General features: G+C 37.3%; 1 protein-coding gene across 1 annotated transcript in view; it reads left to right on the top strand.

Moving 5' to 3' along the window:
* The first annotated feature begins 3,949 nt into the window (after positions 1–3,949).
* Positions 3,950–26,904, top strand: part of LRRC2 (leucine rich repeat containing 2) — a 738,808-nt gene continuing 715,853 nt past the window's right edge. The window contains exon 1 of the mRNA XM_053702403.1: positions 3,950–4,096. The gene's annotated coding sequence lies outside the window, so the exon portion shown is untranslated. The remainder of the gene's footprint in view (positions 4,097–26,904) is intronic.

The raw sequence follows: 26,904 nt of genomic DNA, 5'->3' as shown, positions 1-26,904 counted from the left end.
TTATGATTGGTGCCACTAATTGGCTAGTTGGGCCTGGAAAACAGGCTGGCAGGCAGGAGAAAAGTGCAATTCAATGGCACAAGCAAACTGATGAATCACAAGCGATCAATTTGGAATTTTAAAGATTAACAATACTGTTACAACAACTAGGATTGGTGGCACTAATTGGCTAGTTTGGGCCTGGCACAAAGGCTGGCAGGCAGGAGGAAAAGGCAATTCAATGGCACTAGGAGACTGAATATTTGCAGTCCAAAAAATAATGTTTTAAAATTTTTTATATACTGGTACAAGAATTATGATTGGTGCCACTAATTGGCTAGTTGGGCCTTGAAAACACGCTGGCAGGCAGGAGGAAAGTGCAATTCAATGGCACGAGCAAACTGATGAATCACAAGCTAACAATTTGGAATTTTTAAGATTAACAATACTGTTACAACAACTATGATTGGTGGCACTAATTGGCTAGTTTGGGCCTGGCACACAGGCTGGCAGGCAGGAGGAAACTGCAATTCAATGGCACTAGGAGACTGAAGATTTGCAGTCCAAAAAATTATGATTTTTTTTTTATACTGTTACAAGAATTATGATTGGTGCCACTAATTGGCTAGTTGGGCCTGGAAAACATGCTGGCAGGCAGGAGGAAAGTGCAATTCAATGGCACAAGCAAACTGATGAATCACAAGCGATCAATTTGGAATTTTAAAGATTAACAATACTGTTACAACAACTAGGATTGGTGGCACTAATTGGCTAGTTTGGGCCTGGCACACAGGCTGGCAGGCAGGAGGAAAAGGCAATTCAATGGCACTAGGAGACTGAATATTTGCAGTCCAAAAAATTATGTTTTTACATTTTTTATATACTGGTACAAGAATTATGATTGGTGCCACTAATTGGCTAGTTGGGCCTGGAAAACACGCTGGCAGGCAGGAGGAAAGTGCAATTAAATGGCACGAGCAAACTGATGAATCACAAGCTAACAATTTGGAATTTTTAAGATTAACAATACTGTTACAACAACTATGATTGGTGGCACTAATTGGCTAGTTTGGGCCTGGCACACAGGCTGGCAGGCAGGAGGAAACTTCAATTCAATGGCACTAGGAAACTGAAGATTTGCAGTCCAAAAAATTATGATTTAAATTTTTTTATATACTGTTACAAGAATTATGATTGGTGCCACTAATTGGCTAGTTGGGCCTGGAAAACACGCTGGCAGGCAGGAGGAAAGTGCAATTCAATGGCACAAGCAAACTGATGAATCACAAGCGAACAATTTTGAATTTTAAAGATTAACAATACTGTTACAACAACTAGGATTGGTGGCACTAAGTGGCTAGTTTGGACCTGGCACACAGGCTGCCAGGCAGGAGGAAAATGCAATCCAATGGCACTAGGAGACTGAATATTTGCAGTCCAAAAAATTATGATTTTAAATTTTTTATATACTGTTACAAGAATTATGATTGGTGCCACTAATTGGCTAGTTGGGCCTGGAAAACACACTGGCAGGAAGGAGGAAAGTGCAATTCAATGGCACGAGCAAACTGATGAATCACAAGCGAACTATTTGGAATTTTAAAGATTAACAATACTGTTACAACAACTAGGATTGGTGGCACTAATTGGCTAGTTGGGCCTGACACACAGGCTGGCAGGCAGGAGGGAACTGCAATTCAATGGCACTACTAGACTGCAGATTCACAGTCAAAATGTGATGATTCACAATGTTTTCTATACTGTTACAACAACTATGATTGGTGGCACTAATTGGCTAGTTGGGCCTGGCACACAGGCTGACAGATATGAGTCGTGGCTGGTAGGTAGGGCAGCAATTTAACACAGTATGCTGTGTAAGTGACGAAAACACAGGCCTGATAGAAAATTAAGTTAGATTACACTAGCAAAATAATTTAAAATTTTATATTTTAATATTAAAATAATGTTAAGAACTTCAATGCACATATGAGTGGTCGCACTGGCTGGCTGCTACATAGGGCAGCAATTAACAACAGTATGCTGTGTAAGTCAGATAGACAGTTAGACACAGGCCTGATAGAAAATAAAATTAGATTACACTAGCATAATGATTTAAAGAATTTTTTTGGGAATTTAAAGAAAAAGGTTAAGCACATACATATGAGTCGTGACTGATAGCCTTGGAAGGGCAGCTATTAAAAACAGTAGGCTCTGTAAGTCAGATACACACACGCCTGATAGAAAATACTATTAGATTACACTAGAAAAATGATTTACATTTTTTTTTTGAGGGGGAAATTAAAAAAAGGTTAAACACATATGAGTCGTGGCTCATAGACTAGGGAGGGCAGCAAGTAAACACAGTAGGCTCTGTATGTCAGCAAAACACACAGGCCTGATAGAAAATGATATTAGATTACACTATCAAAAAAATTTAAACTTTTTTGTTTTTAAATATAAATAGATATGAGTGGTAGCTGCCTGGCACAGAGCAATTAACCAAAAGACTGAAAAAAATGAAGTATATTAATGCTGTGTGAGCCTGACAGACACAGGCCTGATAGAAAATGTAATTAGATTACACTAGCAATTTTTTTTTTTTTTTTTTTTTTAAATTTAAAATAATGTTATAAACGGATATTAACACTGGTGGCTGGCACAGAGCAATGAACCAGAGTATATGCTGTGTGACACAGGCCTGATAGAAAATGAAAAAAAATTACACTAGCAAAATAATTAACATTTTTGGTTGGTTAAATTTAAACTAATGTTGTTAGGCAGATATCAGTGGTGGCAGTACTCACAGCATATGCTGTCCTTGCAGCAGAGATGAGTGGAGTCCTTCTGGACTGCAGTGGACACTAAATAAACTAGCCTAGCTATGTATTTTCCTATTATGTCAGCAGCACAAACACAACACGTCCTCTCACTAAGAAAGCAAGGTCGTTATGAGTCTAAAATGGCGGCTTCCGAGTAGCTGGGAGGGTCTGTGAGGGAGTGTCTGATGTTGATTGGCTCTAATGTGTCAGACGGCTGTGACATACAGGGTCAAAGTTTCCTCAATGATGACACATAGGGGGCGGATCGAACATCGCATGTGTTCGCCCGCAGCCGCTAACGCGAACAAGCTATGTTCGCTGTGAACCGTTCACGGGCGAACAGTTCGGGACATCACTACTGGAGACCCTCTACATTAGGTTTTGTGGCCCCCATGAAAAATCAGAACTAAGAGTTTTGCCCATAGTTTTTAAACCCCAGGAAAAAATAAAAACAAAGAATGTGTGCTTTGGGAACTTCTGGTAGGTGGGCAAACAAGGGACCACAGCACAAAAGGAGAAACAAGTGTGTGTAATGATTTATACATGCACCAAGTAAAGAAAATATATACTTTAATGTCCCTTTAATTAAATTGCTAAAGCACAAACTATCAGGCAAACATAATTAGAATTTGCTGTTATAGGCTTTTTAGTGGCACATTTACCACCCTTGTACAAATAAACTGCACCACAAAAGATGGATATACTACTAGAAAATGGTAGCCAGCTGTTTTCTGGAACCAAATGAACAAAAAAACACTGCTGTAAAACACATATCATTACGCATTACTATACAGAAACAAGCCTTTTTTATCTGACATTATAGAAGTTTTAATGTAGAATGGAGAGATTGCTGATACTGTTTAAAATATTTATCATGCCTGCAACAATATGGCTGCTGTTTTGCAAAGATACCTGGTTTTCCTTGTTCTTATAAAATATACAGCTTTGAACTGCCCCAAGGTTATTTATTTTAATAGCATTTATCAGTTCCTCAACAATGAAAGATAGATGCTGTCCCACTAAGGCTGCAACCCTTTAACTCATGTTGATTCATACGCTATAGATATTTTATCATACACAGGGCCCTGGCACTTAGGCTTCTACAGATCATGTTATCAGCTTACAAATATAGCATATTAGTACATCTCAAAAGCAAGTCACGCTGTGAGGTTTGACCTGACTGACTGTGAGCTATGCACCAGCTACTGCATCTGCTTCTGTAAACAAGAAGGAAGTCGTCTATCTGCAGTGTACAGAGGAGCTTTGAGACTATAACCATTTGTGCTGTATCACACATTGTAAGTGAGCTTTATGTATTTATAGAAAGTTATTAGAAATTATATATTTAGAATTGTTACACTTAAAAAGAAAAGTACTATATTACTGTTGCTTTAAGCATCAGATCTTCTGCAGATGTCATCTGACCTATAAACTGTGCTGCTATTATGCCCTGTATCTTCTTATTTGTAAATTACATGTATGTGGCTTATGAAGTACCTTGATGGACGTTAATTACAAATAACTTTACAGAAAACGTTGTTGATTAAACTGTAGAGTGATGCACATGACTTATTCATTGGTGATTGCTAATAAAGTAAAAAAAATGTAAAGGCATACCTGTATATATTCAGGGTAGAAATTTCCAGGAGTCAAGTAGTCCTAGTCTAGTAAATGTTTGTATTGGGCAAGTCAGAAATCAGGCATTTTTTCTATATTTAAATGGACAGTAGACTGTATTATAAAATGTTTAATTATGCATAGTAAAATAACTTTTCAGTCTATGATACTTTCATTATTTATTTTTCTGTCATTTAAGTCTAAAACGTGTGGAATTTCCAGTCCTGAAAATCTAAAAAGCAAATGGCAGTCTTCACAAGTCTAACCTTGCCACTTATCAGTCCCTAATTTACAGTTCATTATCTTACCTTTTTTGCCAAAAAGTCATATTTTGTCAACACTTAGACAGTGCAAAGCCCTGTTATTAACACTGTCAATTCCAGATTTGCTTCTCCAAATAAGAAAACTGGTGGGTGGAGTCTGACCATTAAAAACGACTGCAGCAAAAAAATGTCTAAATCTGTTCTAATATAGTTCAGACTGCTATATGAATCTATTGGAAGAGTGCAGTAAACTGGTGTAATCACAAGGTATTTACTAGTAAATTTCAAACATGAGGTTATCAAGTCTCTGAAAAAAGCACAATTTAGTAAGCATTAAATTAGGTGGGCAAAATAACTAATGAGAGTATATGAGAAATTGTTTTTAATAAACATTTTAATGCAAATTGAAATTCAAATGTAATGTATCTTTAAGAATGAAACCAGGGTAGGTAAGCAGTTGAATCTGACTAAATAACAATCCCCTTTTATCACTTGCTAAGTACGGCACAATTAGTCATGGTTGGAATGACAGTTGTTTGGACGAACAGTTAGTTATGACTGAGCAAGGCTGGCTCAGCTCCTTTGGCAAACTATTCCCTCCTCCATAATTCATATTATTTATTTTTTTGCTGTCTTACCTATAATTCCACAATAAACAAACATTAAGTTATGGGAAATATATTTATAAATTAAGTGGACATAACACATGGATTTAACAACTGAGAAGGAGAGAATATTATTTCTAACTGAAAGATTTGGTTTGTATTTTGTATTCTGTTCTGCAGTAGATAAATGAGACAAAGTAATGCTTGCATTAGAGAACTGAGCATCCATTTTTATGCAGACATTCAAATATATAAACAAATATAAATTACATTTTTTTGTTTGTTCATTAATTGAGAAATAAAACACAGAATCTACACAGATATATCAGCAAAAAACCCTTAAACTTTAATGAAGGATTTTGATGGGGGAAAACCCCCCCCCGACTATTTCCCTTTCTGGAAGAAAGATTTTCATTCTAAGGGGCCGATTTACTAAAGTGCGGATGGACATGATATGATGTAGCGTATCATGTCCGCCGCACATCAATAAATGCTGACAGCATACGCTGTCGGCATTTATCATTGCACAAGCAGTTCTTGTGAACTGCTTGTGCAATGCCGCCCCCTGCAGATTTGCAGCAAATTGGCCGCTAGCAGGGGTGTCAATCAGTCCGATCAGATAGGATCGGGTGGATTGAAGACCGCAGTCTCAGAGGCAGCGGACAAGTTATGGAGCAGCGGCTGCTTCATAACAACCATTTCCTGCGAGCCTAAAGGCTCGCGCGGAAACAGGGGCATCAATCATTCGGCCCCTTAATCTAAATTGTGATGTATACTAAAATCTGTTGTAAACCAGGAAGACATTTTGGAAGTTATTTTAAAATGTCATATTTAGCTATATTTTATCTTTGGGCAATTAACTGTTATGATTTACAAAGCGGTTATTTATTTGAAAGTTATAATACATTTGGGAATACAAATTAAACTGTGGGTGGAGCAAGCAAATCATTAGGATAACAAAATATGCAATTAAAACAGAAATTGTAATGCTTTTGAAAACTTGTGCATACTGAATAATATAAAAAATGGACTTAAAAGGACACAGCATTGTATGTTTTCTCTATTAATATATTCCCAATGACATGTTATACCAGCTGCAGCATATAAATGTATTAGAAATATTAGCCAAATGGAAAATATCACTCCTGACCCAGGTAACACATCTTATTATGCACCAGATGGAGACCCAGGAATAACAGCACAGTTTAGCAGTTACAGGGTTGGATGCAGTGTTAGTAGTAGGTAAGTCAGGGGCAAAGTTACATGCAGGCAAGGGTTTGCAGCATGCACAAGTTTAGAAAATGAAAAGGGCACTTTACAGCTGACAATTCAAATAATTCTCACAATAATCTCAAATAAATCCCAAATAGTTTTCAAATTGATCTCAAATAGATCCCAAATAGATCTCTAGAGGTGAAAATAGTTTCATATATTTTTATAAAAATCAAATTTAAAAAAAATCAACACTATATCAACAGCAATATGATAGCAGCAGTGCAATAGTAACAATGGGCGCCATGTACTAAGGCGTCAATTTTGTCGCACAGACCGTATCGAAATAACCCGCCGGCATTCGCACCATGCGGGTGGCACTTCGTTACATGAATGTACTAAAAACCAAGCCGTAAAATTTTGCGTCTATTGTGTGTCGAAGACAATCGGATTATTGATAATTTTGAAGCTTCGTTCGGCGCGAAAGAGCAAAGTTAAGAAGCAGTCTGCGACCTGATTGGTTTAGTTCTTTACCCACGTGACGATCTAGGTGTCATAATCGCCAGACAAGCGGCAACGTCTGGCTGCTGACATGTATAAGAATGTGCATTTTCCCAGAAATCTTAGAATATTGTTTATTTACTTTTCGGTATTCACTTTGACAAGATGGCTTGCTCCGGAGATTCTGCTACTTCTAAGAAGACTCGCAACCCTAACTTCTCGCATCAACAGAATGTTGTACTTGTTGATCTAGTACTCGAATATTATGACAATATTTATGGTAGTCGAGTCAAGCAAACCCCAGGCGCTCGTAAGAAGATTATTTGGGAGAAAATTAGTGACGCAGTGAGTGCTCAAGGACCCACTAAAAAAGATATCGAGTCCTGCAAAAAAAGGTTCAACGATATCAAGCGTCAAACTAAATCCAAAATTGCCAAAGAAAAGCAATATGCCCGAGGTACTGGAGGCGGACAACCTTATGTCGCAGATTTGACAGACTTTGAAAGAAAAGTTTTACAGAGGCTTGGCACGGAGGTCATTGAGGGCATAACCGATGACTGTGATAGCGATATTCGTGGTAATTATAAGTTATAAATTAATATTTATATTGTTTTCTTGTCTGCTCCAAAATTATTTCTCTTACGTTCATGTTTTACAAAATTGGATTCTGTTAACGGAATCTTGATTGTACAATTTTTGCTTTACTGTTCCTTTAAAATAGATTTATGATTTACATAACTTCTCTCTGTATCTATTTTTTTAAAGTTCCAGTGAACAAAAAAGGAAAGCATTCATGATGGAGCATGAAAAACATTTTAAATTATCTAATATGCTCAATTTTTTTTCATATTGCTTAATGTATTTTAAAAAAATAAGGCCTACATGGCACAGTAAAATGAAACCCAAATGTTTGATTTTGAAAGGGCATGCAATTTTAACCCACCTTTAATTTAGTTTTTTCATTATCTAAATTGCTTTATTTTCTATATATTCTTTGTTGAATAACATATATTGATATTAGAAATACACGCTAGCTGTTATTTCTTCAACAAAGGAGAACTAACGAATGAAGCAAAGTAGATAATAGTAGTTAATTGTAATTTCTTTTTTATTGTATTCTCTATTGGAAACATTTGAGAAAGATGTTTTTAGAGACCTTTTCATTTGTGTATATTAAAGCAAGATACAAATCATAGTTAGAAAATGTTATAATGGGAGTACATTTAACTATTAATTAGCATTTCATAAATTGCACATCCAAACGGAATCTCTGGATAATCTCTTGATCAGAAATGCTTTCCAAACCCAAACGTGGAAGGAAAACTCTAGGGACTCTAATTCTTCTACCTCTCCTTCTCTGCAAGTTGTTAACCGGTGCCTGTATAGCCCTTCTTCCTCGTAATTGAATTAATCGGAAAAGAAACATGTGTAAAACTGTCTCCATCTTCATTCACTGATCCAAAAACCAATAATGCTACAATAGTAGTCTAGTCCTTTCACTAAAGTACTTCTACCTGGCGTCAGGTTGATACCCCCTATAGTTTTCTATTGTATTCGCTACCTAAATGGTCGCGAAGCAAATCACGCGAAGTTACAGTGAAAGTTGGAGCGGGCGGATTAGTTGTAACATTCATAATTTCCGATTACAGCGAATTTACGTGCGATCGAACATGTAGTAAGTGGAAAAAGGCTTCGGAACGATGAGTTGAGTAAAATTACGATCGCTGATGAAAAATAGTGTTTTTTCGAGCAGATCGCAGATTGATACATACGAGAAGCAGATCGTGAGCGAATTTTGACGCGGAAATACAGACGGACGGTCACTTCGAAGCTTAGTACATGGCGCCCAATGTAACTATATCAGTTATTTCAGCACAATTCTCATTAATGTGTTCAAATGCTGAAACAATCGTATATTCAGAAAAAACACAATATGTTTATAATCAGGGACGTCTCCCTTTAAATTTGCTAGCAACACTTTTAAAAGGACTACCTTATTAGAAAGTTCAACATCTACCACCTTTTTTAAAAAAAGAGGGCTTTTTAGACCTTTGTGTTTTATAAGTCTTTTTAGACAATACAATGTAATTTCGCCTTGGTAAGTCTTTTTTAGACAATACGATAATCTGTGCCAAAAACTTAGAAGCTTAGTCCCAAATTGTCACTATGTGACTATCCCAATACCTTTTCAAAATAGCTTTGCTGAATGGCTAGTAGCTGGGATATACAGACCGGTTTAAAGTTACCTCACCAGCAGCAAGATCACAGTCACTCCTTAGAAGGAAAAAGGAGTATGCAGCCTTTCAAAGCGCTTCCACTCCCCAACTCACAGCGTTTTCACTTCTAATTCTCTGCTGTTCAGTTCAAATTCATCTCCGCTGTTCAGTTCAAATTCACCTGCATGCGTGATTGATGATGCGGTCGGACAAATGTCCTTTTGCTGTCCTCTGATTGGTCCAAGAATGGTCCTTCAGTTTAAGACTTTTCTTTAATATTAATTAAACACACTAATGTACAGTGGCACCACAACGGCTGTCTCTCCTAATATTCAAAATAGTGAGGAGGCTGTTAGGTCATAACCTCTAATATATATTAAAGAAAGGGGAGTGGTGCTGTGCAGCAATTAAACATAACACTCTAGTGAGGGAAGAGCCCTCTGGACAGGCTGCACTAATAGCACTCTTAGCCTGGACTATTGTGTGAAGAAAAACACGACCAAATAAAAAACAACTTTTATTAAAGTGCAATTAAAATTAGGGGCCCAGTGTGAAAAATACTTAAAAACAACAAGAGACCGGTTGATTCTATTCCTGATGTAGAGTTTATATTGCCTTTGAGGTGTATTTACAGGAATAGCATTATGTGGTTCCAAACATTCAAGAACCAAAATATTCTTGAGGACTGGTATGATGATACAGTGGTGGCTTCTAGATATCAACGTGTCTGCTTACCTGCCATCGCCGGCCCCAATACGCCCGCCTAAGCTCACCTACCATCACCGCCACGGACCTGAATAATCTCGCCAAAGTTATCAATAAAGCTGTCAAAAAGCCGCGCACCAAGTACGGTGCGATGAGCAGTGGACTGTGATAGTTATCACTAATCCGATCTCTCTGCTCTTCGGATTTTTCCCAGCTTTATTGCTAGCCTGTCACTAAGCACCCACACTAAACTACACTGTTCTACCCCCTATACCAGCACCCCCGGAGCCCCCCCGCAACTAAATAAAGTTATTAACCCCTAAACCGCCGCTCCTAGACCCCGCCACAACTATAATAAATGTATTAACCCCTAAACCGCCGCTCCTGGAGCCCACCGCCACCTACATTATACCTAGTAACCCCTATCCTGCCTCCCCTATACCGCCGCCACCTATAATACATTTATTAACCCCTATCCTGCCGATCCCGGACCCCGCCGCAACTAAATAAATTGTTTAACCCCTAAACCGCCGCTTCCGCCACCTATATTAAACTTATTAACCCCTAATCTGCCCCCTACACCGTTGCCACCTATAATAATTTATTAACCCCTATCCTGCCCCCCATACCGTCGCAACCTATAAAATATGTATTAACCCCTATCCTGCCCCCCTACACCGCCGCCACTATAATAAAATTATTAACCCCTAAACCTAAGTCTATACCTAACCCTAACACCCCCTAACTTAAATATTAATTAAATACATCTAAATATTATAACTCTTATTAACTAAATTAATCCTAATTAAAACTAAATACTTACCTTTAAAATAAACCCTAATATAGCTACAATATAAATAATAATTATATTGTAGCTATCTTAGGATTTATTTTTATTTTACAGGCAACTTTCAATTTATTTTAACTAGGTATAATAGCTATTAAATAGTTATTAACTATTTAATAGCTACCTAGTTAAAATAAAGACAAATTTACCTGTAAAATAAAAACTAACCTAAGTTACAATTACACCTAACACTACACTATACTTAAATAAATTATTCCTATTTAAAACTAAATACTTACCTGTAAAATAAACCCTAAGATAGCTACAATGTAATTAATAATTACATTGTAGCTATTTTAGGATTTATATTTATTTCACAGGTAACTTTGTATTTATTTTAGCTAGTTAGAATAGTTATTAAATAGTTATTAACTATTTAATAACTACCTAGCTAAAAGAAATACAAAATTACCTGTAAAATAAATCCTAACCTGTTACAATTAAACCTAACACTACACTATCATTAAATTAATTAAATAAATTAGCTACAAATAACTACAATTAAATACAATTAAATAAACTAACTAAAGTACAAAAAATAAAAAAGCTAAGTTACAAAAAAAAAATAAAAATAAATTACAAACATTTCCAAAATATTACAACAATTTTAAGCTACTTACAACTAATCTAAGCCCCCTAATAAAATAACAAAGCCCCCCAAAATAAAAAAATGCCCTACCCTATTCTACATTAAAAAGTTAACAGCTCTATTACCTTACCAGCCCTTAAAAGGGCCTTTTGCGGGGCATGCCCCAAACAAAACAGCTCTTTTGCCTGTAAAATAAAAATACAATCCCCCCCAACATTAAAACCCACCACCAACACACCCCTACTCTAACCCAAACCCCCCTTCAATAAACCTAACACTACCCCCCTGAAGATCATCCTACCTTTAGCCGTCTTCAGCCAGCTGACCACCGATGGAACAGAAGAGGACATCCGCAGTGGCCGAAGTCTTCATCCAAGGGGTGCTGAAGAAGTCTTTCATCCGATTGAAGTCATCATCCAAGGGGCGCTGAAGAAGTCTTCCATCCGATTGAAGTCATCATCCAAGGGGCGCTGAGGAAGTCTTCCATCCGATTGAAGTCATCATCCAGGCGGCGTTTTGAATCTTCATCCATCCGGAGCGGAGCCATCTTCAGACGAGCCGACGCGGAGCCATCCTCTTCTACCGACGGACTAACGATGAATGACGGTTCCTTTAAGTGACGTCATCCAAGATGGCATCCCTCGAATTCCGATTGGCTGATCGGAATTAAGGTAGGAAAAATCTGATTGGCTGATTTAATCAGCCAATCAGATTGAAGTTCAATCCGATTGGCTGATCCAATCAGCCAATCAGATTGAACTTGCATTCTATTGGCTGATTGGAACAGCCAATAGAATGTGAGCTCAATCTGATTGGCTGATTGGTTTAGGGTTAACATATTTATTATAGTGGCGGCGGGGTCCGGGAGCAGCGCTTTAGGGGTTAATTAGTTTATTAGAGTGGCAGTGGGGTCCGGGAGCGGCGGTTTAGGGGGTAATACATTTATTTAGTTGCGGCGGTATAGGGGGGGGACAGATTAGGGGTGTTTAGACTCGGGTACATGTTAGGGTGTTAGGTGTAGACAGCTCTCATAGGAATCAATGGGATGTCGGGCAGCAGAGAACATGAACTTTTGCTATGGTCAGACTCCCATTGATTTCTATGAGATCCGCCACCTCCAGGGCGGTGGATTGAAAACCAGGTACGCTGGGCCGGAAAAGTGCCGAGCGTACCTGCTAGTTTTTTGATAACTAGCAAAAGTAAATCAAGTATCAAGAGGTGCGGACAGTTCATTAAAACAAAAATATTTATTAGTAATAATTAAAAATACATGGAAAAAACGTTATACTATAGGCAGAGTAGGCTGACACCTAAACTGGCTTACGCGTTTCGGCTGTTGCCGTATTCATACTGGCTGGTCCCCCTTGAAGATACCGCACTGATACACGGGTGGAGCTGCTATAGAGGGGTGAGAACTTATCCTTTTATTACCTCTATGTTTCATTCTGTCTGTTTGGATTCGGATGGTTTGCATATGAACTTATATCTTCACACGGATTATCCAATTGGCTATGATTTGGGATATTGAAGCATTTTGTTTTATTGTGTTATTTATGGCTCAGACGCAACTACTGTCATTTCTTTGGGAGGATGTCTATTCAAGTTTGATAAGCCTTACCACATTGTGTGTTTTTATATGTTTCTTAGAGCCTGCCCTATACTCATTAGCTTGCTCACTATATAACAAATGATATTAAAGATATTGTTGACCTGTGATATTGGAATATTTAATAGGGTCAATTGGGTGTAGCTCCACACTTTGAACTTTCTTAACTAGCAAAAGTAGTCAGATTGTGCCGAACTTGTATGCGGAACATCTGGAGTGACATAAGAATCGATCTGTGTCGGACTGAGTCCGGCGGATCGAAGCTTACATCACTAAATTCTGCTTTTGCCGGTGTGTAGGGCTTGATAACTAAGGCGAATCAGCCACGCCACAAATACGCTGCAGAATTCCAGTGTATTTGAGGTATACGGCTTGATAACTAGAGGCCTATAGCTGGAGGGCCAAGTTAAGCTAATCTGTACATACAGATTCATGTATTATGTTGCCATTCTATACATAAAAAATGTGTTATAAACAGGTTATATGAGTTAATTGTTTACTTATCAAATCTTTTGTCTGTTTGTGTCTCAAATCTCAAGGATGATATATGTTCTGTTCTGTATGTGATTACTGTCACACAAGTATAAGTAATAATACCCTAATATTATTGGTGTTTAATAACTGTTACATAGTAGCTTGTATAATATTTCTGATCAAAATGTCTATAATCGATATCTATAGTACCCCACAATGTGGTCAATGAGGGCTAATGTCAGAAGTAATAGTGATAATTATGTTGTGTAAAAAATGTTTAACCTTGAATAATATAAGACTTATAGCTTCTCTGTATAATATAGAGTTAACTTGGTGTTGGTTTTCACCTAGAAAGTATGCTTAGAATTAAGTATGGTGTTCACTAAGGTTATACCACAACGTTAAAATCTATTATTTGATAGATAAGTAGTGATTATTCATAATAAGGTCTTTGGCAGATATAGTCTTTCCTAATATCAAGTGTGTTGAAATAATTAATTAAGTGTTGCTGACACTGTTGTTTTCAGCAACTGCCTATATCATTTCCTAAGCGACTATAACATGGCTCTTATAGTTAACGTGAAAGGTTATTGGTCAATCCCTGAGTTAAAAGTATAATAGGTACAGATTGATCAAAACTTCATGGATATATTAATATCCTAGTCTTAGCCTATAACAGTGTGGTCACTATAAAATATGTTGTTTGATATAATCCGTTGCATATAAAGCAGCTTGATATTACTAGAAATGATCACAGCAATGAAGGATGTAGATATTAAAGGCTATCGTTAGTATTGTGATAGATGCTCTTTATTGAAAATCCTCATAAATATTACTGAAGTACTAATACTGTGTTATTATGTATATAGGCGTGTTTTATATTATGCATAGTCTCAACTAGAACAATTGTTTAGTTCTTTACAGAGTATATATTTGTGTTTTCTCCAATACACATATATTCAGGACGTTATTCGCACCATTTATACAACAGCTTTTTGGTGTCAAATTCAATTGGGTACTTATAGAGTGTATAATAGTGCTTACGTTGAAATTAACACATATTATCTATTATGCATTTTGGAGGATTTCTAGCAGGATCAAATTATCACTTGCTGTTTGATCTGCTCTCCAAGTTCTAACATTCACACCCATGTATAAAGTAGTTAGCTTGTATCTTTAAGCAACGTATACTCTGTGTATGGCTACGTGTCTATCAGATTAGCTTTTTAATCACAGTCTCAGATACATTACTACTCGATTTGAACAGAGCAGTAAGGTTAAATTTTTTATCGCAATTATATACTGTGCAGCCTAAAAATAAGTGAAACGCTATAGGCAACTTCCTAGATTGTGAAGTTGATTGTTGTTTATACACGGGTTATATTCTGTGTGTGGTTATGCACCTGTCAGATCAACAAGATACAATGCTAATCAATTTTACCATAATAGTAACGTATTCAAACTTGTCATAAATGATTGCTGTATAGCCAAAAATGACACCATATAAGTGACTTGTTAAATTATAAAATAAATAGTTATATCAGTGTCATGTATCGTATGACAAAAGCCTCTGTATTAGTATACACTTCCGCTCCCCATGATGGCTGAGCGAAGTATATAAACACTAATTACAATTATAGCATTCAATATATTATTATAGGGTACCAAAAATGCGGTCAACAGGTCTCTAGTAGATTAAAAAATTGGAGCTCCCCTAAGCTCTCAACCCCCTGACGCATTTCGCCCAAAAAAAGCCCTTATCAGGTGAAACTCATCAGGGGGTTGGGAGCTTAGGGGAGCTCCAATATTTTTTTAATATATATTATAAGAACTTGTTTACATTTATCTCTGAGTTAAGTCCTTTTGGTTGTAAGGTTCTCATTTTATATATTAGCTCCGCCTCTTTATATAATAGCTAATCCTCAAGACTACCCCCTCTCCAATCTGGTTTCACTTTTGAATACCTTAGAATTTTAAATGTTTGGGGTTATTATTATGAACATCCCTAAAGTGCTTGAATATATAAAAGTTCTTTCTTACCATTTTTAATGCAACTTAAGTGCTCCCTAATCCTCTCCCTCAGGGTACGTGTAGTTTCCCCAAAGTACTGCATTTTACAAGAACACTCAATAAAATAAACAAATCCTTTATCAGTACATCTGATTGTATCATTTATATCAAATCTTTCTCCTGTTTGTGTCAATACAACATTCTTTATCTTTGTTGTGTATTGGCAGGCTTTACATGTATAACATGGAAAAAAGCCATTTACCCTGTCTCCATATAAATCCCTACAGTTTGAAACCTTATTCTATATTTTTTTTTTATTGAGGTTCATAAGCAGGCATACAGACAATTATCAATGATAATTAATAAAACAAGACGAAACAGCATTTTTCAATATACAGCGAACATTATCATATAAGGACAGCTCTTATTCCTATGGTGACATACTTTTAGCTCAAACATTATCCGCCTAATAGCATGGATACCCCCCTGATAACACATGAGGTCACTTATCTAAAGAGTGAAACACTAAGGGGGCAGTCTAGAATAAGAGGAAACCACTTTGGGGTCCCAGTTTGTGAACCTCTTTTTTATAAACTAAGTAAAGGTAGGATCCGTTTAGGAAATTCCACATTTATAACTATCAATTAACATATTGATGAACATTACATAGTCCAAAGAGTAATCATATTGAGAGTTACGGCCAAAACTAAATAGATAATAAACATTTTGCAGAGCGTAGATCGCCTTGCAGGAAATACTATCTATTTATAGACAGGATGGCACCAAGATATAAAGTATGCAGGAGATAGCAACGCTGACAGTAAAAACTATAGGGACTTAAGGTTATGAACTACCTACATCTCTGAATTTCTCAGTTTCGCTATAGAGCCTCATCTCTCATTAGGGCAATATGTCTTTCTAAGGACCGACTGAGGTTATTTCCATTTAATGTAAGAACAGAACTTATCATACAACGTCCTAAACTCACCTCGGCTACAGTCGCTAATCACAGCATAAAGGCTAGAACATATGGTAAACACGTGAAACTTAATAGACATGCTTATAACAGTATAGACCAGCGATAACATAATCTATCTCAGTGCCTCAAGTTTACATACATTTGTTGTGTAGCATGCATGAGGGACAGGCATTTATATCTAACTGTGAGATAACAAAGTTAAATTATTCCTAAAGCATGGCTTAATTTTTCCACTCATGGAAAAACAGTTTAGTCATCCGACCCCTCGGTCATCACGTATGTAAGCCGTAATGTATAATGAGTTTGGACCAGTTCCATTAGCTATCTATCCCACTCCGGTCTTTGCAGAGATGAGGGCTCTTGTAGCGCTATGAGTTAGGAGGATCAGGAATCCTGCTTCTGCAGGAAGCACGGGGTAACCATGGAGCAACTTTAGTTGGTGTCTCTGTTGCTTTTCCTGTGTGTCAAACCACCAGATGTCTTCAGGAGCCTGATTTCTTGCGGTCTGAAGTGGGAAGCCTGTAGAACAGAAGCCTTTGTGGGACTTAGGTTTCTCCTCAATAGTCAGGTCAGTTCCTCCGACATATCCGTTATCAATCTTACTGACCAGTCTTGAGGGTGCCACATGGTCTCCAGCTGAATACGCTAAGGCATCACCATAGATAGACTTTGATCCCTGGGGACCGAAATCACCAGCCCCAATTCAGAACTTGTTGCAAGGTCCTCCCAGATCTCCCATTCTTGGGTAACTGTGGTAGTCGGTAAGTACGCCGTCTCCAGAGTCTTAGCAAATGCGGCTTGGTCGCCATCTAGAAGCTCGCTCAGCTCCCTAATGAATGTGACTGTAAACTCCATATTTAAATAAATGCAGTGGAATATGAGGTTATTTGGAAAGTTCTTTAAGCAGCATTATATATCCGCTTCGTAACCCAGTTACCTGGGGGGGTTGTTATAGTGCGGCAGCCCCAGCCACGCAGGTAATAGGCCCCACGATGTGTGTCAACCACCTTGTCGCTTAACTGAAGAGCATAGGCGATCAGCAACCTTGATGTGGATCCTTTAGCACCTCAAAAGTCTGCAAGTTGTTGCGAGGTATAGATATATCTGGTTTTCAGAGGAACATTACAAGATATACTCCCAAAAATCAGATCTAGGACCAGGAGCTCCATAAAGATGCGTCCTGCCGCTTCAGCCATAGGCTCCGCCCCCTCCCCTTATTCTATTTTTTAAACTCACTAGGGGAACTAAGTTTGCAGCATGCACGGACATCCTTAGCATTTGCAGGGCTCTGGGCAAAACAAATTTGTGGGGCCTTTTTCTCCTCCCCCTGTATGCCCAACCCTTTGTATGGCCCACCCATGTACCAACATTCAGTTTAGTGTTATCGTTATAAAGAATAACAGTATATTTTACACCTCCTGACACCATAAACATGTCTTCATAAACTAAATACAGGATATACATTGCACCTTCTCATACTCTCACCCTTAAAGTGCAGGGCCCTGGGCAAGTGCCCCTCTCATCCTGCTCAAAGGGCAGACCTGGCAGCAGGTAACCAATCCTGTTCTAGGGTCAAAGATCTGTGGCAGCTAATACATTTCAGAAGCACAAGATTTTTTCAAGGGTCTGCAGTGGGTAATCAATTCAAAAGTATAAGACAGTTGCAGGGTCAGTTCAGGCAATGGTCTGCAGCAGGCAATCAGTCCAGAAGCATAAAACTGTTGCAGGTTAAGGTTAAGGCAAGGGTCTGCAGCATGTAATCAGTCAAAAAGCACAAGACGGCAAAGCCAGGCACTCCAAACAAGTCCAAATACACAGGCAGAGAATAAGAGTGTGATATAACATTAATGGGTCATAACAATTAAAACATTACATGATCTAATCCGTTAGAACATGTCATTTTTTGACTATCGGCCCTGCTCTACTGTAAGTTTAACTTCTGCGAAGGGGTTATTCACACAGAAGATATTACGCTCAGTACCTGTGGTGCAATGCTGGTCCTGAGTGCTCTTCCAATCAGCAGCATTAGTTGAGTCGTACCCTCCAGAGCAGCTATATATTTTCTATTACAAGCTTATGCCAAAAAAAATAAAATTAAGATTCAGCTGAGGTATTTTTTATTTTATCAAAGACTTTCCTATCTGTCGGAAATGTAACTGTTTGAGATCGAGTGCCTGAGTTGTGATATATTTCCAGTACATCTGTATTCCTTATATTTGCATTAGATACAGAATTACATGGCCACTAATGGATTCAATAAGTATGATGACTTACTTGTTGGCTTTTTACTTACTAATAATACTGATTCATCATGTGTACAGTTAATACTTTCAGATCATTTTGTGTCGTTTTTTTAAATTAATATTCTTAAAATTTCCAAACAGTTAATTATAATCATAAGCATGATTTGAGCATGAGCCAAAAAGACAAATTATATTTAAAAAAAAGATGTGGGAACAGCCTGCTGTGCTAATAAAAAAATGACCAAACTGCCAAGTGTGTGACTAGAAGTCATTAAAAATCATTAAAATGTCATTATATTAACTTAAAGGGACATAAAACCCAAATGGATTATTTTGTGATTCAGATAGAGCATACAATGTTAAACAACTTTCCAAATTACTTCTATTATCTACTTTGCTTCATTCTCTTAGAATTATTTATTGAAGAGCAGCAATGCACTACTCGGAACTAGCTTAACACACAAGCCAATTACAAGAGACAAATATGTGTAGCCACCCATTGCTGCAGCTAAGAATATGTGTATATGCTTTTCAAGAAAGGATACCAAGAGAACAAAGCACATGTGATAACAGAAGTAAACTGGATAGTTGTTTAAAATAGCATATTCTATCTAAAGCATGAATGTTTAATTTTGACTTTACTGTCCGTTTAAAACAGCCTTGAAACTAAAAATCATTATAAAGCCTCTTATACCAAATTAAAATAAACCAAATCTGTTTAAATTGTTATTTCTAAGGAATGACATACAGTAGTTGTTTAAAGTAGTATGGTATGATAATGTGAATAGGATTATTGTCCAATGATAATTAATACATTAATTAACTATTAACCCCTTAAGGACCAAGGACGTACGCCACACGTCCTCAAAAAAAATACAGTTAATGACCGAGGACGTATGGCGTACATCCTTGGTCTGGAAAGCAGCTGGAAGCGATCCTACTCGCTTCCAGCTGCTTTCCGGTTATTGCAGTGATGCCTCGATATCGAGGCATCCTGCAATAACCCCCCTTGGCCATCCGATGCAGAGAGAGCCACTCTGTGGCCCTCTCTGCACCGGACATCGGTGGCCGGTATCGTTGGTGGGTGGGAGCAAGTCTGGGAGGCGGGTGGGCGGCCATCGGTGTGCCAGATGAAGTGGAGGGGGGCGGGATCGGGGGCGGGATCGCGCACGGGAGCGCGCGCGTGCACGGGGCGGGAGCGGGAGGGAACCGCTACACTGCAGAAAAATAAATGGTAATACAAGAAAAAAAAAAACAAATTTAAATAAATAAATAAATAAATAAACAATCTAAGGGATCTGGAAGGGGTGGGGGGTTGATCTGGGGGGGGGGGGGAAGCTACACTACAGAAAAGGGTAATTAAATAAAACAAACAAACACTTTTTCTACTAAACTGGGTACTGGCAGACAGCTGCCAGTACCCAAGATGGCGCCCATTAAGGCAGAGGGGGAGGGTTAGAGATCTATTTGGTGGGGGATCAGTGAGGTTGGGGGCTAAGGGGGGATCCTACACAGTAGCATAAGTAAATATGCTAAGAAACCCCCCCCAAAAAAAAAAAACAAATATAGCTTTTATTTTAGTACTGGCAGAGTGTCTGCCAGTACTTAAGATGGCGGGGACAATTGTGGGGTGGGGGAGGGAAGAGAGCTGTTTGGGAGGGATCAGGGGGTCTGATGTTTCAGGTGGGATGCTGAGCTCTACACTAAAGCTAAAATTAACCCTACAAGCTACATAATTAACCCCATCACTGCTAGCCATAATACACGTGTGATGCGCAGCGGCATTTGGCGGCCTTCTAATTACCAAAAAGCAATGCCAAAGCCATATATGTCTGCTATTTCTGAACAAAGGGGATCCCAGAGAAGCATTTACAACCATTTGTGCCATAATTGCACAAGCTGTTTGTAAATGATTTCAGTGAAAAACCTAAAATTGTGAAAAATGTAACGTTTTTTTAATTTGATCGCATTTGGCGGTGAAATGGTGGCATGAAATATACCAAAATTGGCCTAGATCAATACTTGGGGTTGTGTACTACACTACACTAAAGCTAAAATTACCTCTAAAAGTTCCCTACATGCTCCATAATTAACCCCTTCACTACTGGACATAATACACGTGTAGTGCGCAGTGGCATTTAGCAGCCTTCTAATTGCTAAAAAGCAATGCCAAAGCCATATATGTCTGCAATTTCTGAACAAAGGGGATCCCAGAGAAGAATTTACAACCATTTAAGCCATAATTGCACAAGCTGTTTGTAAATAATTTCAGTGAGAAACCAAAAGTTTGTGAAAAAATTAGTGAAAAAGTGAACGATTTTTTGTATTTAATCGCATTTGGCGGCGAAATGATGGCATGAAATATACCAAAATGGGCCTAGATCAATACTTTGGGATGTCTACTAAAAAAAATATATACATGTCTATGGATATTCAGAGATTCCTGAAAGATATTAGTGTTCTAATGTAACTAGCGCTAATTTTGAAAAATAATGGTTTGGAAATAGCAAAGTGCTACTTGTATTTATGGCCCTATAACTTACAAAAAAAGCAAAGAAGATGTAAACATTGGGTATTTCTAAACTCAGGACAAAATTTAGAAACTATTTAGCATTGTTGTTTTTTGGTGGTTGTACATGTGTAACAGATTTTGGGGGTCAAAGTTAGAAAAAGTGTGTTTTTTTTCCATTTTTTCCTCATATTTTATAAATTTTTTTTATAGTAAATTATAAGATATGATGAAAATAATGGTATCTTTAGAAAGTCCATTTAATGGCGAGAAAAACAGTATATAATATATGTGGGTACAGTAAATGAGTAAGAGGAAAATTACAGCTAAACACAAACACAGCAGAAATGTAAAAATAGCCTTGGTCCCAAACGGACAGAAAATGGAAAAGTGCTGTGGTCATTAAGGGGTTAATTAACCAACAATGCTATAGTAAGTACATTATTGTTTGCATGTGCATTAATATAGTAGTAATATAAGATTGTGTCTACTTTATATAATTAACTTTCTTTTCTGTATTTCCTTTCCATCCAAAGCCATTCCACTCTACACATTTATTCCAGTCAGTCCGAAAACAGATTTTTCTAAACACTAGGGGCCAGATTACATAATAATATTTAGCATAGCTTAAAGGGACAGTAAAGTAAAAAAAAAACTTTCATGATTTAAATAGGGCATGTCATTTTAAACAACTTTCCAATTTACTTTTATTACCAATTTTGCTTTGTTCTCTTGGTATTCTTAGTTGAAAGCTAAATCTAGGGGGTTCATATGCTAATATCTTAGACCTTGAAGGCTGTCTCTAATCTGAAAGCATTTTGACAGTTTTTCACCACTAGAGGGCGTTAGTTCATGTGTTTCATATAGATAACATTGAGCTCATGCACGTGAAGCTCTTAGGAGTCAGCACTGATTGGCTAAAAATGCAAGTCAGTCAAAATAACTGAAATAAGGGGGCAGTTTGCAGAGGCATAGATACAAGGTAATCACAGAGGTAAAAAGTATATTATTATAACTGTGTAGGTTATGCAAAATTGGGGAATGAGTAATAAAGGGATTATCTACCTTTTTTTTTTAAAAAAATGCTGGTGTTTACTGTCCCTTTAAGACCTGTAAACTGTAAGGGTTAAAAAAATATTCACAAAATACATCAAAATCATATTAAAATAAAATATCACACGCATACATGCAGTTTTTTTATATAAAAAAATATCATTAATATTAATACAAATGTTTTAAAAGGATTAAAAGGGATATGTAAAAAATATTCTATGTGAAGAACATGGGAACATAAAGTATTCCTAACACCTTCAGGTTTAGTGCATTGTTGCTGTTTTTTTATAGCATGCCCCATAGAAGTTTACGGCGATAAGAAGTTGCAATATCCGAAGACCTGAAGTTAGCGCGCCAGTGTCTTTTATTCATGTTCTAACTTTTTACTTTCAACTTGTAATACACTTGCAAGCCCAGTTGCACTAAAATATTAACTTGAGCTCAGTCAGCGTGCAAACGAAAAACATTTAGCGCACTACTTGTAAAATGGCCCTAGATGTGTTGAAAACCTAATTTTTGTAGTTTCAAATAGAATTCGTTGGCACAGGCCATCTGGGAAATGGCTGCACTTTAAGTGAGCTCCAAAGGATTGCCCCAGAGACCTGCTAAAAAGACTAGGCAAAAGACCTGTTAGCACCACCAAAACAGGGATGCATAACCCTTAAAGGGCCACTGTAAGTAAATATGTTCTATGCCTGTTACTAACTAACTACCCCAAATACGCTTTTTATCAATAGCATTTCATTAACATATCTTTACCGTATATCAGAAATCTTGTCTGCAAATTTAATTGTTTTCCAAACCCACTCCGTGGGTATCCTTTGCTCTGTACCAATCCGTTTACAATACCTAGGTTTCAAAATGGCGCTTTAAACATAAAGTTATTGGTTTAAGTATTTTGAACATGCAGTGCTGAAAATAGTGGGCAGGATAACGTGACATCATCGGCGAATAAAAGATATAACTTTTAGAACGTTATGAAACTTCGTTTTGGAGAAAATATAGGTCAGTAGGTTTTAATTAATGTTTATTAACTTTAATATGTTAGTTGTTTAGCTTAAAAATTATAACAGAAAGTAATCGTTTAAGGCTGGACAATCAATTTCGCCAGGTTTGGAGCCTAAAAAACGGCCGAAAAATTTGCACCCATGACGAATCCGGCCTCCACCAGCTACTACAGTCCCCGGCTTCACTCAGGCCTACTCCGGAACTACCAGAAAACGTTTTAAAGCACCATCCATGGCTTAATCTTTGACTGGGGAAGAAGCTATAACCCTCCAATGCACCTATCATGATAAATGTGTGACAGAACCGGGCACAACACAGAAATCTAGGCCCTGGCTTCTTTCTGGCCTACTGCGGCCTTCACTGGATCCGGATCACATCCACATCAATATTGCTGGGAGCCTACAAGCCTGCAATCCTCATACAGTAAGAGACATATATATATATTTTTTTTACTCTATAATTCATATTTTTGACTAAAACATCTGCATATTCCTGAGACCCTAACCAGGGGATTGGTGCATCAGAACTTAATCTACCATTATCTCAATGAACATCAATGTAAAGATTCACTATGCCAGATTACTAAAATACCACTACTTATCATTGTTAGCCACATGTGCAAACTTGCAAATAAATCCATATGTAGAGACTTTTTACAACACCTGCCTGGGCATAAAGCATCAGAATTTACTGCATATATATAGTGCACCAGGGCAGCTCAATAGTCCACTTAAGCTGCTTCTCCTTCATACATTCTCCTAAGAATTTGTTGGCACAGATTTTTTGTGTGTGCTCATTTTACATTTATTTTTTTTCTTAAAGATTTAAGTTTAGATTCCACCGTTGAAAATGAATAACAAAATAAATGTATATATTAATAATTAATAAGTGTTCATTAATGATGTTAAGGAAGTGTTTGGAGGTTTAAACTTGTTAATAATACAATTTCACAAAGTTAGATAAAAATATTCATTGCTATTGTCTTTGCCTTAGTGAAGAAAGCTGCAGAATCACAAATATATTAAGCAGTCATCATTAATGTTAAATTAGCTATCTAACATTTATTACCAATGCTTCAACTGCTTATCTTTTAAAATCCTTGTGGAAAAACTACTTGAACAACCTACAATATAACTGCCTCGTATGGGTTTTTATTTGATTTATTTTGGTGTGTTTAACTAGATTTTGCTGTTTTATGGTTTTCAAATTTAAACAGGTTTTCTAGATTTATTAAAGCCCTACAGGTCATAAGAACTTGCTCGCCGTATTTATCAAGCAGCGGTCACCAGACCGCCGCTTCCCTAACCTAGCGAAATTCAATCTCCTCAGTCTAGTCAGACCGAGAAGATTGACAGCTCCTGCCCGCGCTTAATTGGCTGTGCGCGGGCAGGGGGCGGGATTGCACGCAAGCGCAAAGTTGCGCTCGTGTGCAATAGCGAATACCTGCGGCGGGTAATTTCGCCCTGCCACAGGCGAGCTGAGGTGTATACGTGCCCCTGTACGCCTCAGCTTTAATAAATCTAGCCCTTAGTGATTGGAAAACGTTTGAAAACAACTGAGCCGTTACAGAATGTTTTCAAGGAGGATATCAGTTTTTGTGGAATGTGACTGTTTTATTGTTATTTATTTGTATGTTTTTATAATCTGAACTACAGCAACTTGTATTATTTTGCTCCATAAAAATATTCTGACTGCTAGCATTCATGGGAAAATATGCACAAATTTATATATGACACTTTATATTGCAAACCAAAATGTTACTTGATACTTAAACCAAACAGTCATTAGAGATTGTACTTTGCAAAAACAATAATTTGCTCAAATAGCTTTTCAGTCGACTGCTCCGTACTATCGGTTATGACCCTGATCCGGTTTTATTTGACGAAAGTAACGCTGATGACCATCCTTAAGATGTGTTCCCTTATGGTCTGTGTACACAACACGTTAGCATATAGATCTTGCCTAGTTTTTGTGCAAATGTTAACTCCAATCAGACACAAGGAAATTTACAGATGATCCCGCTGGGGCTCTCCAGCGTGCTCCTTAACACGATACAATATTTCAAGATCGTCTCAGATGATGATGAACGCATAGTAGGTAAAAATTTCCACTTTGAGTATAAAATTAAAAATACAAAGAAGGGCACAGCTAACCTTCTCTGCAGCTCGAATTTCTATATGCATGTGTTTTAGATTTGTTAAATAACTAAACTTCAACTTATCATGATGATGGATTAACTGTAAATATTTGGTATAGCTGAAAAATTATAACACAATATTTATTGAGAACAATCTAAAAAAAAAAATAACAGATTTATAAAGCATATACGATTGGAAAATAGATTTAATATGCAATCCAATTTATTAAAAGAAAGGAGTTTTCTCAGGATGCAACAAGTTTATTAAATTAAGAATTGTAGCAATAATACATTTCATATTGCTTGTTTGCTTGGTAGTTTAATTCATTTTACAAGACTGAGAGAAAAAAAAAAACGGCTTACAGTCCTTTTCCATTAATAATCTTAAATGCAGCTGAAATCTAACAATACATGCTTTAAAAATTAAATCCCTAATACAGCCTTATTTATATTCATGGAGAAAAAATATAAGCCATTCATTTTCCAGAGCAGCCTTCAGATTAATTCCTTGGTTTTTGGACACAACATTGATATGAGATACGTGCATGCGAATGAAAACATGTCTTAGATTCATAATGATTTTAAATAAAGTGTAAGTGAAGATTTCATATTAGCACTCCCTGCATTTAAAAAGTGCTCAAGCCACATTAAGGCTTTTAATACTAATTTGTATGCAGATATATATTCTTATTCATAAAATCACTTTTATAAGGCATAGACCCAGATTAAACTGACTAGTAACTGATTATCTGCCTTACTATTGCTAAAAAAATGTCTTGAATAAAATAAGTATCTATGAAGTTTGAAGGGACATTGTAGAGGATAATTAAATGCTCTAATTGGATGTACATTTTGTACTATTTACTCTGGAACTCTATTTCTTAAACCCCCCTCAAAATGGTTAAACGCATAAAGTCTTGATTGGAAGGTGCATAGAATTTATGGTCACAAGCAAGAAATAGCCAGGGAGCCAATTGGCAGCATCAGAAGCACAAACCCACAATGCTTGCACTACCCTATGTGCTTAATCCCTTTATGCATGTTATACAAAAGTTCCATCATAAGTTGTGCAAAAATGATATATTTTAAGGAATTAGAGTAAGTAATGTGTGCACTACAATGTCCCTTTAAATAGGTTCAACAGTTTGTATGTTAACCACATAATTCCTCTTTTTGACTGTAAGAGGTCCTCTCAGGGCCGGGATACCACTTATCACTAGTCATTACTCACCTGGAACTGAATAATTCACCATAAAAGGCCTTGGAGAGCAAAATCAGACATGCACACAGAATATAGTCTAAGGGCTCCATGTGTGAAGCAGCGAGAGCTGCTCCAGAGCCCTTACGGGGCAGGTTCGCATATGTGCGCCTGCTTCCCGCAATGTAAGAAGCAGTGGTCTTGGTGATTGACAGTTCATGCGCGAATGAAGGGGTGGGCATTACACACATTAATCGGAGTATGTAATGATACATACGGGCCAGCGGAAATACAGATCCACTGCCCGTATGCAGCAAAGGCGGGCAGCCAGCTT

The sequence above is a fragment of the Bombina bombina genome, chromosome 2 (assembly GCF_027579735.1).
Source record: "Bombina bombina isolate aBomBom1 chromosome 2, aBomBom1.pri, whole genome shotgun sequence".
In the NCBI taxonomy this organism is placed as follows: domain Eukaryota; kingdom Metazoa; phylum Chordata; class Amphibia; order Anura; family Bombinatoridae; genus Bombina; species Bombina bombina.
This window is presented reverse-complemented; position numbering and strand designations above follow the sequence as displayed.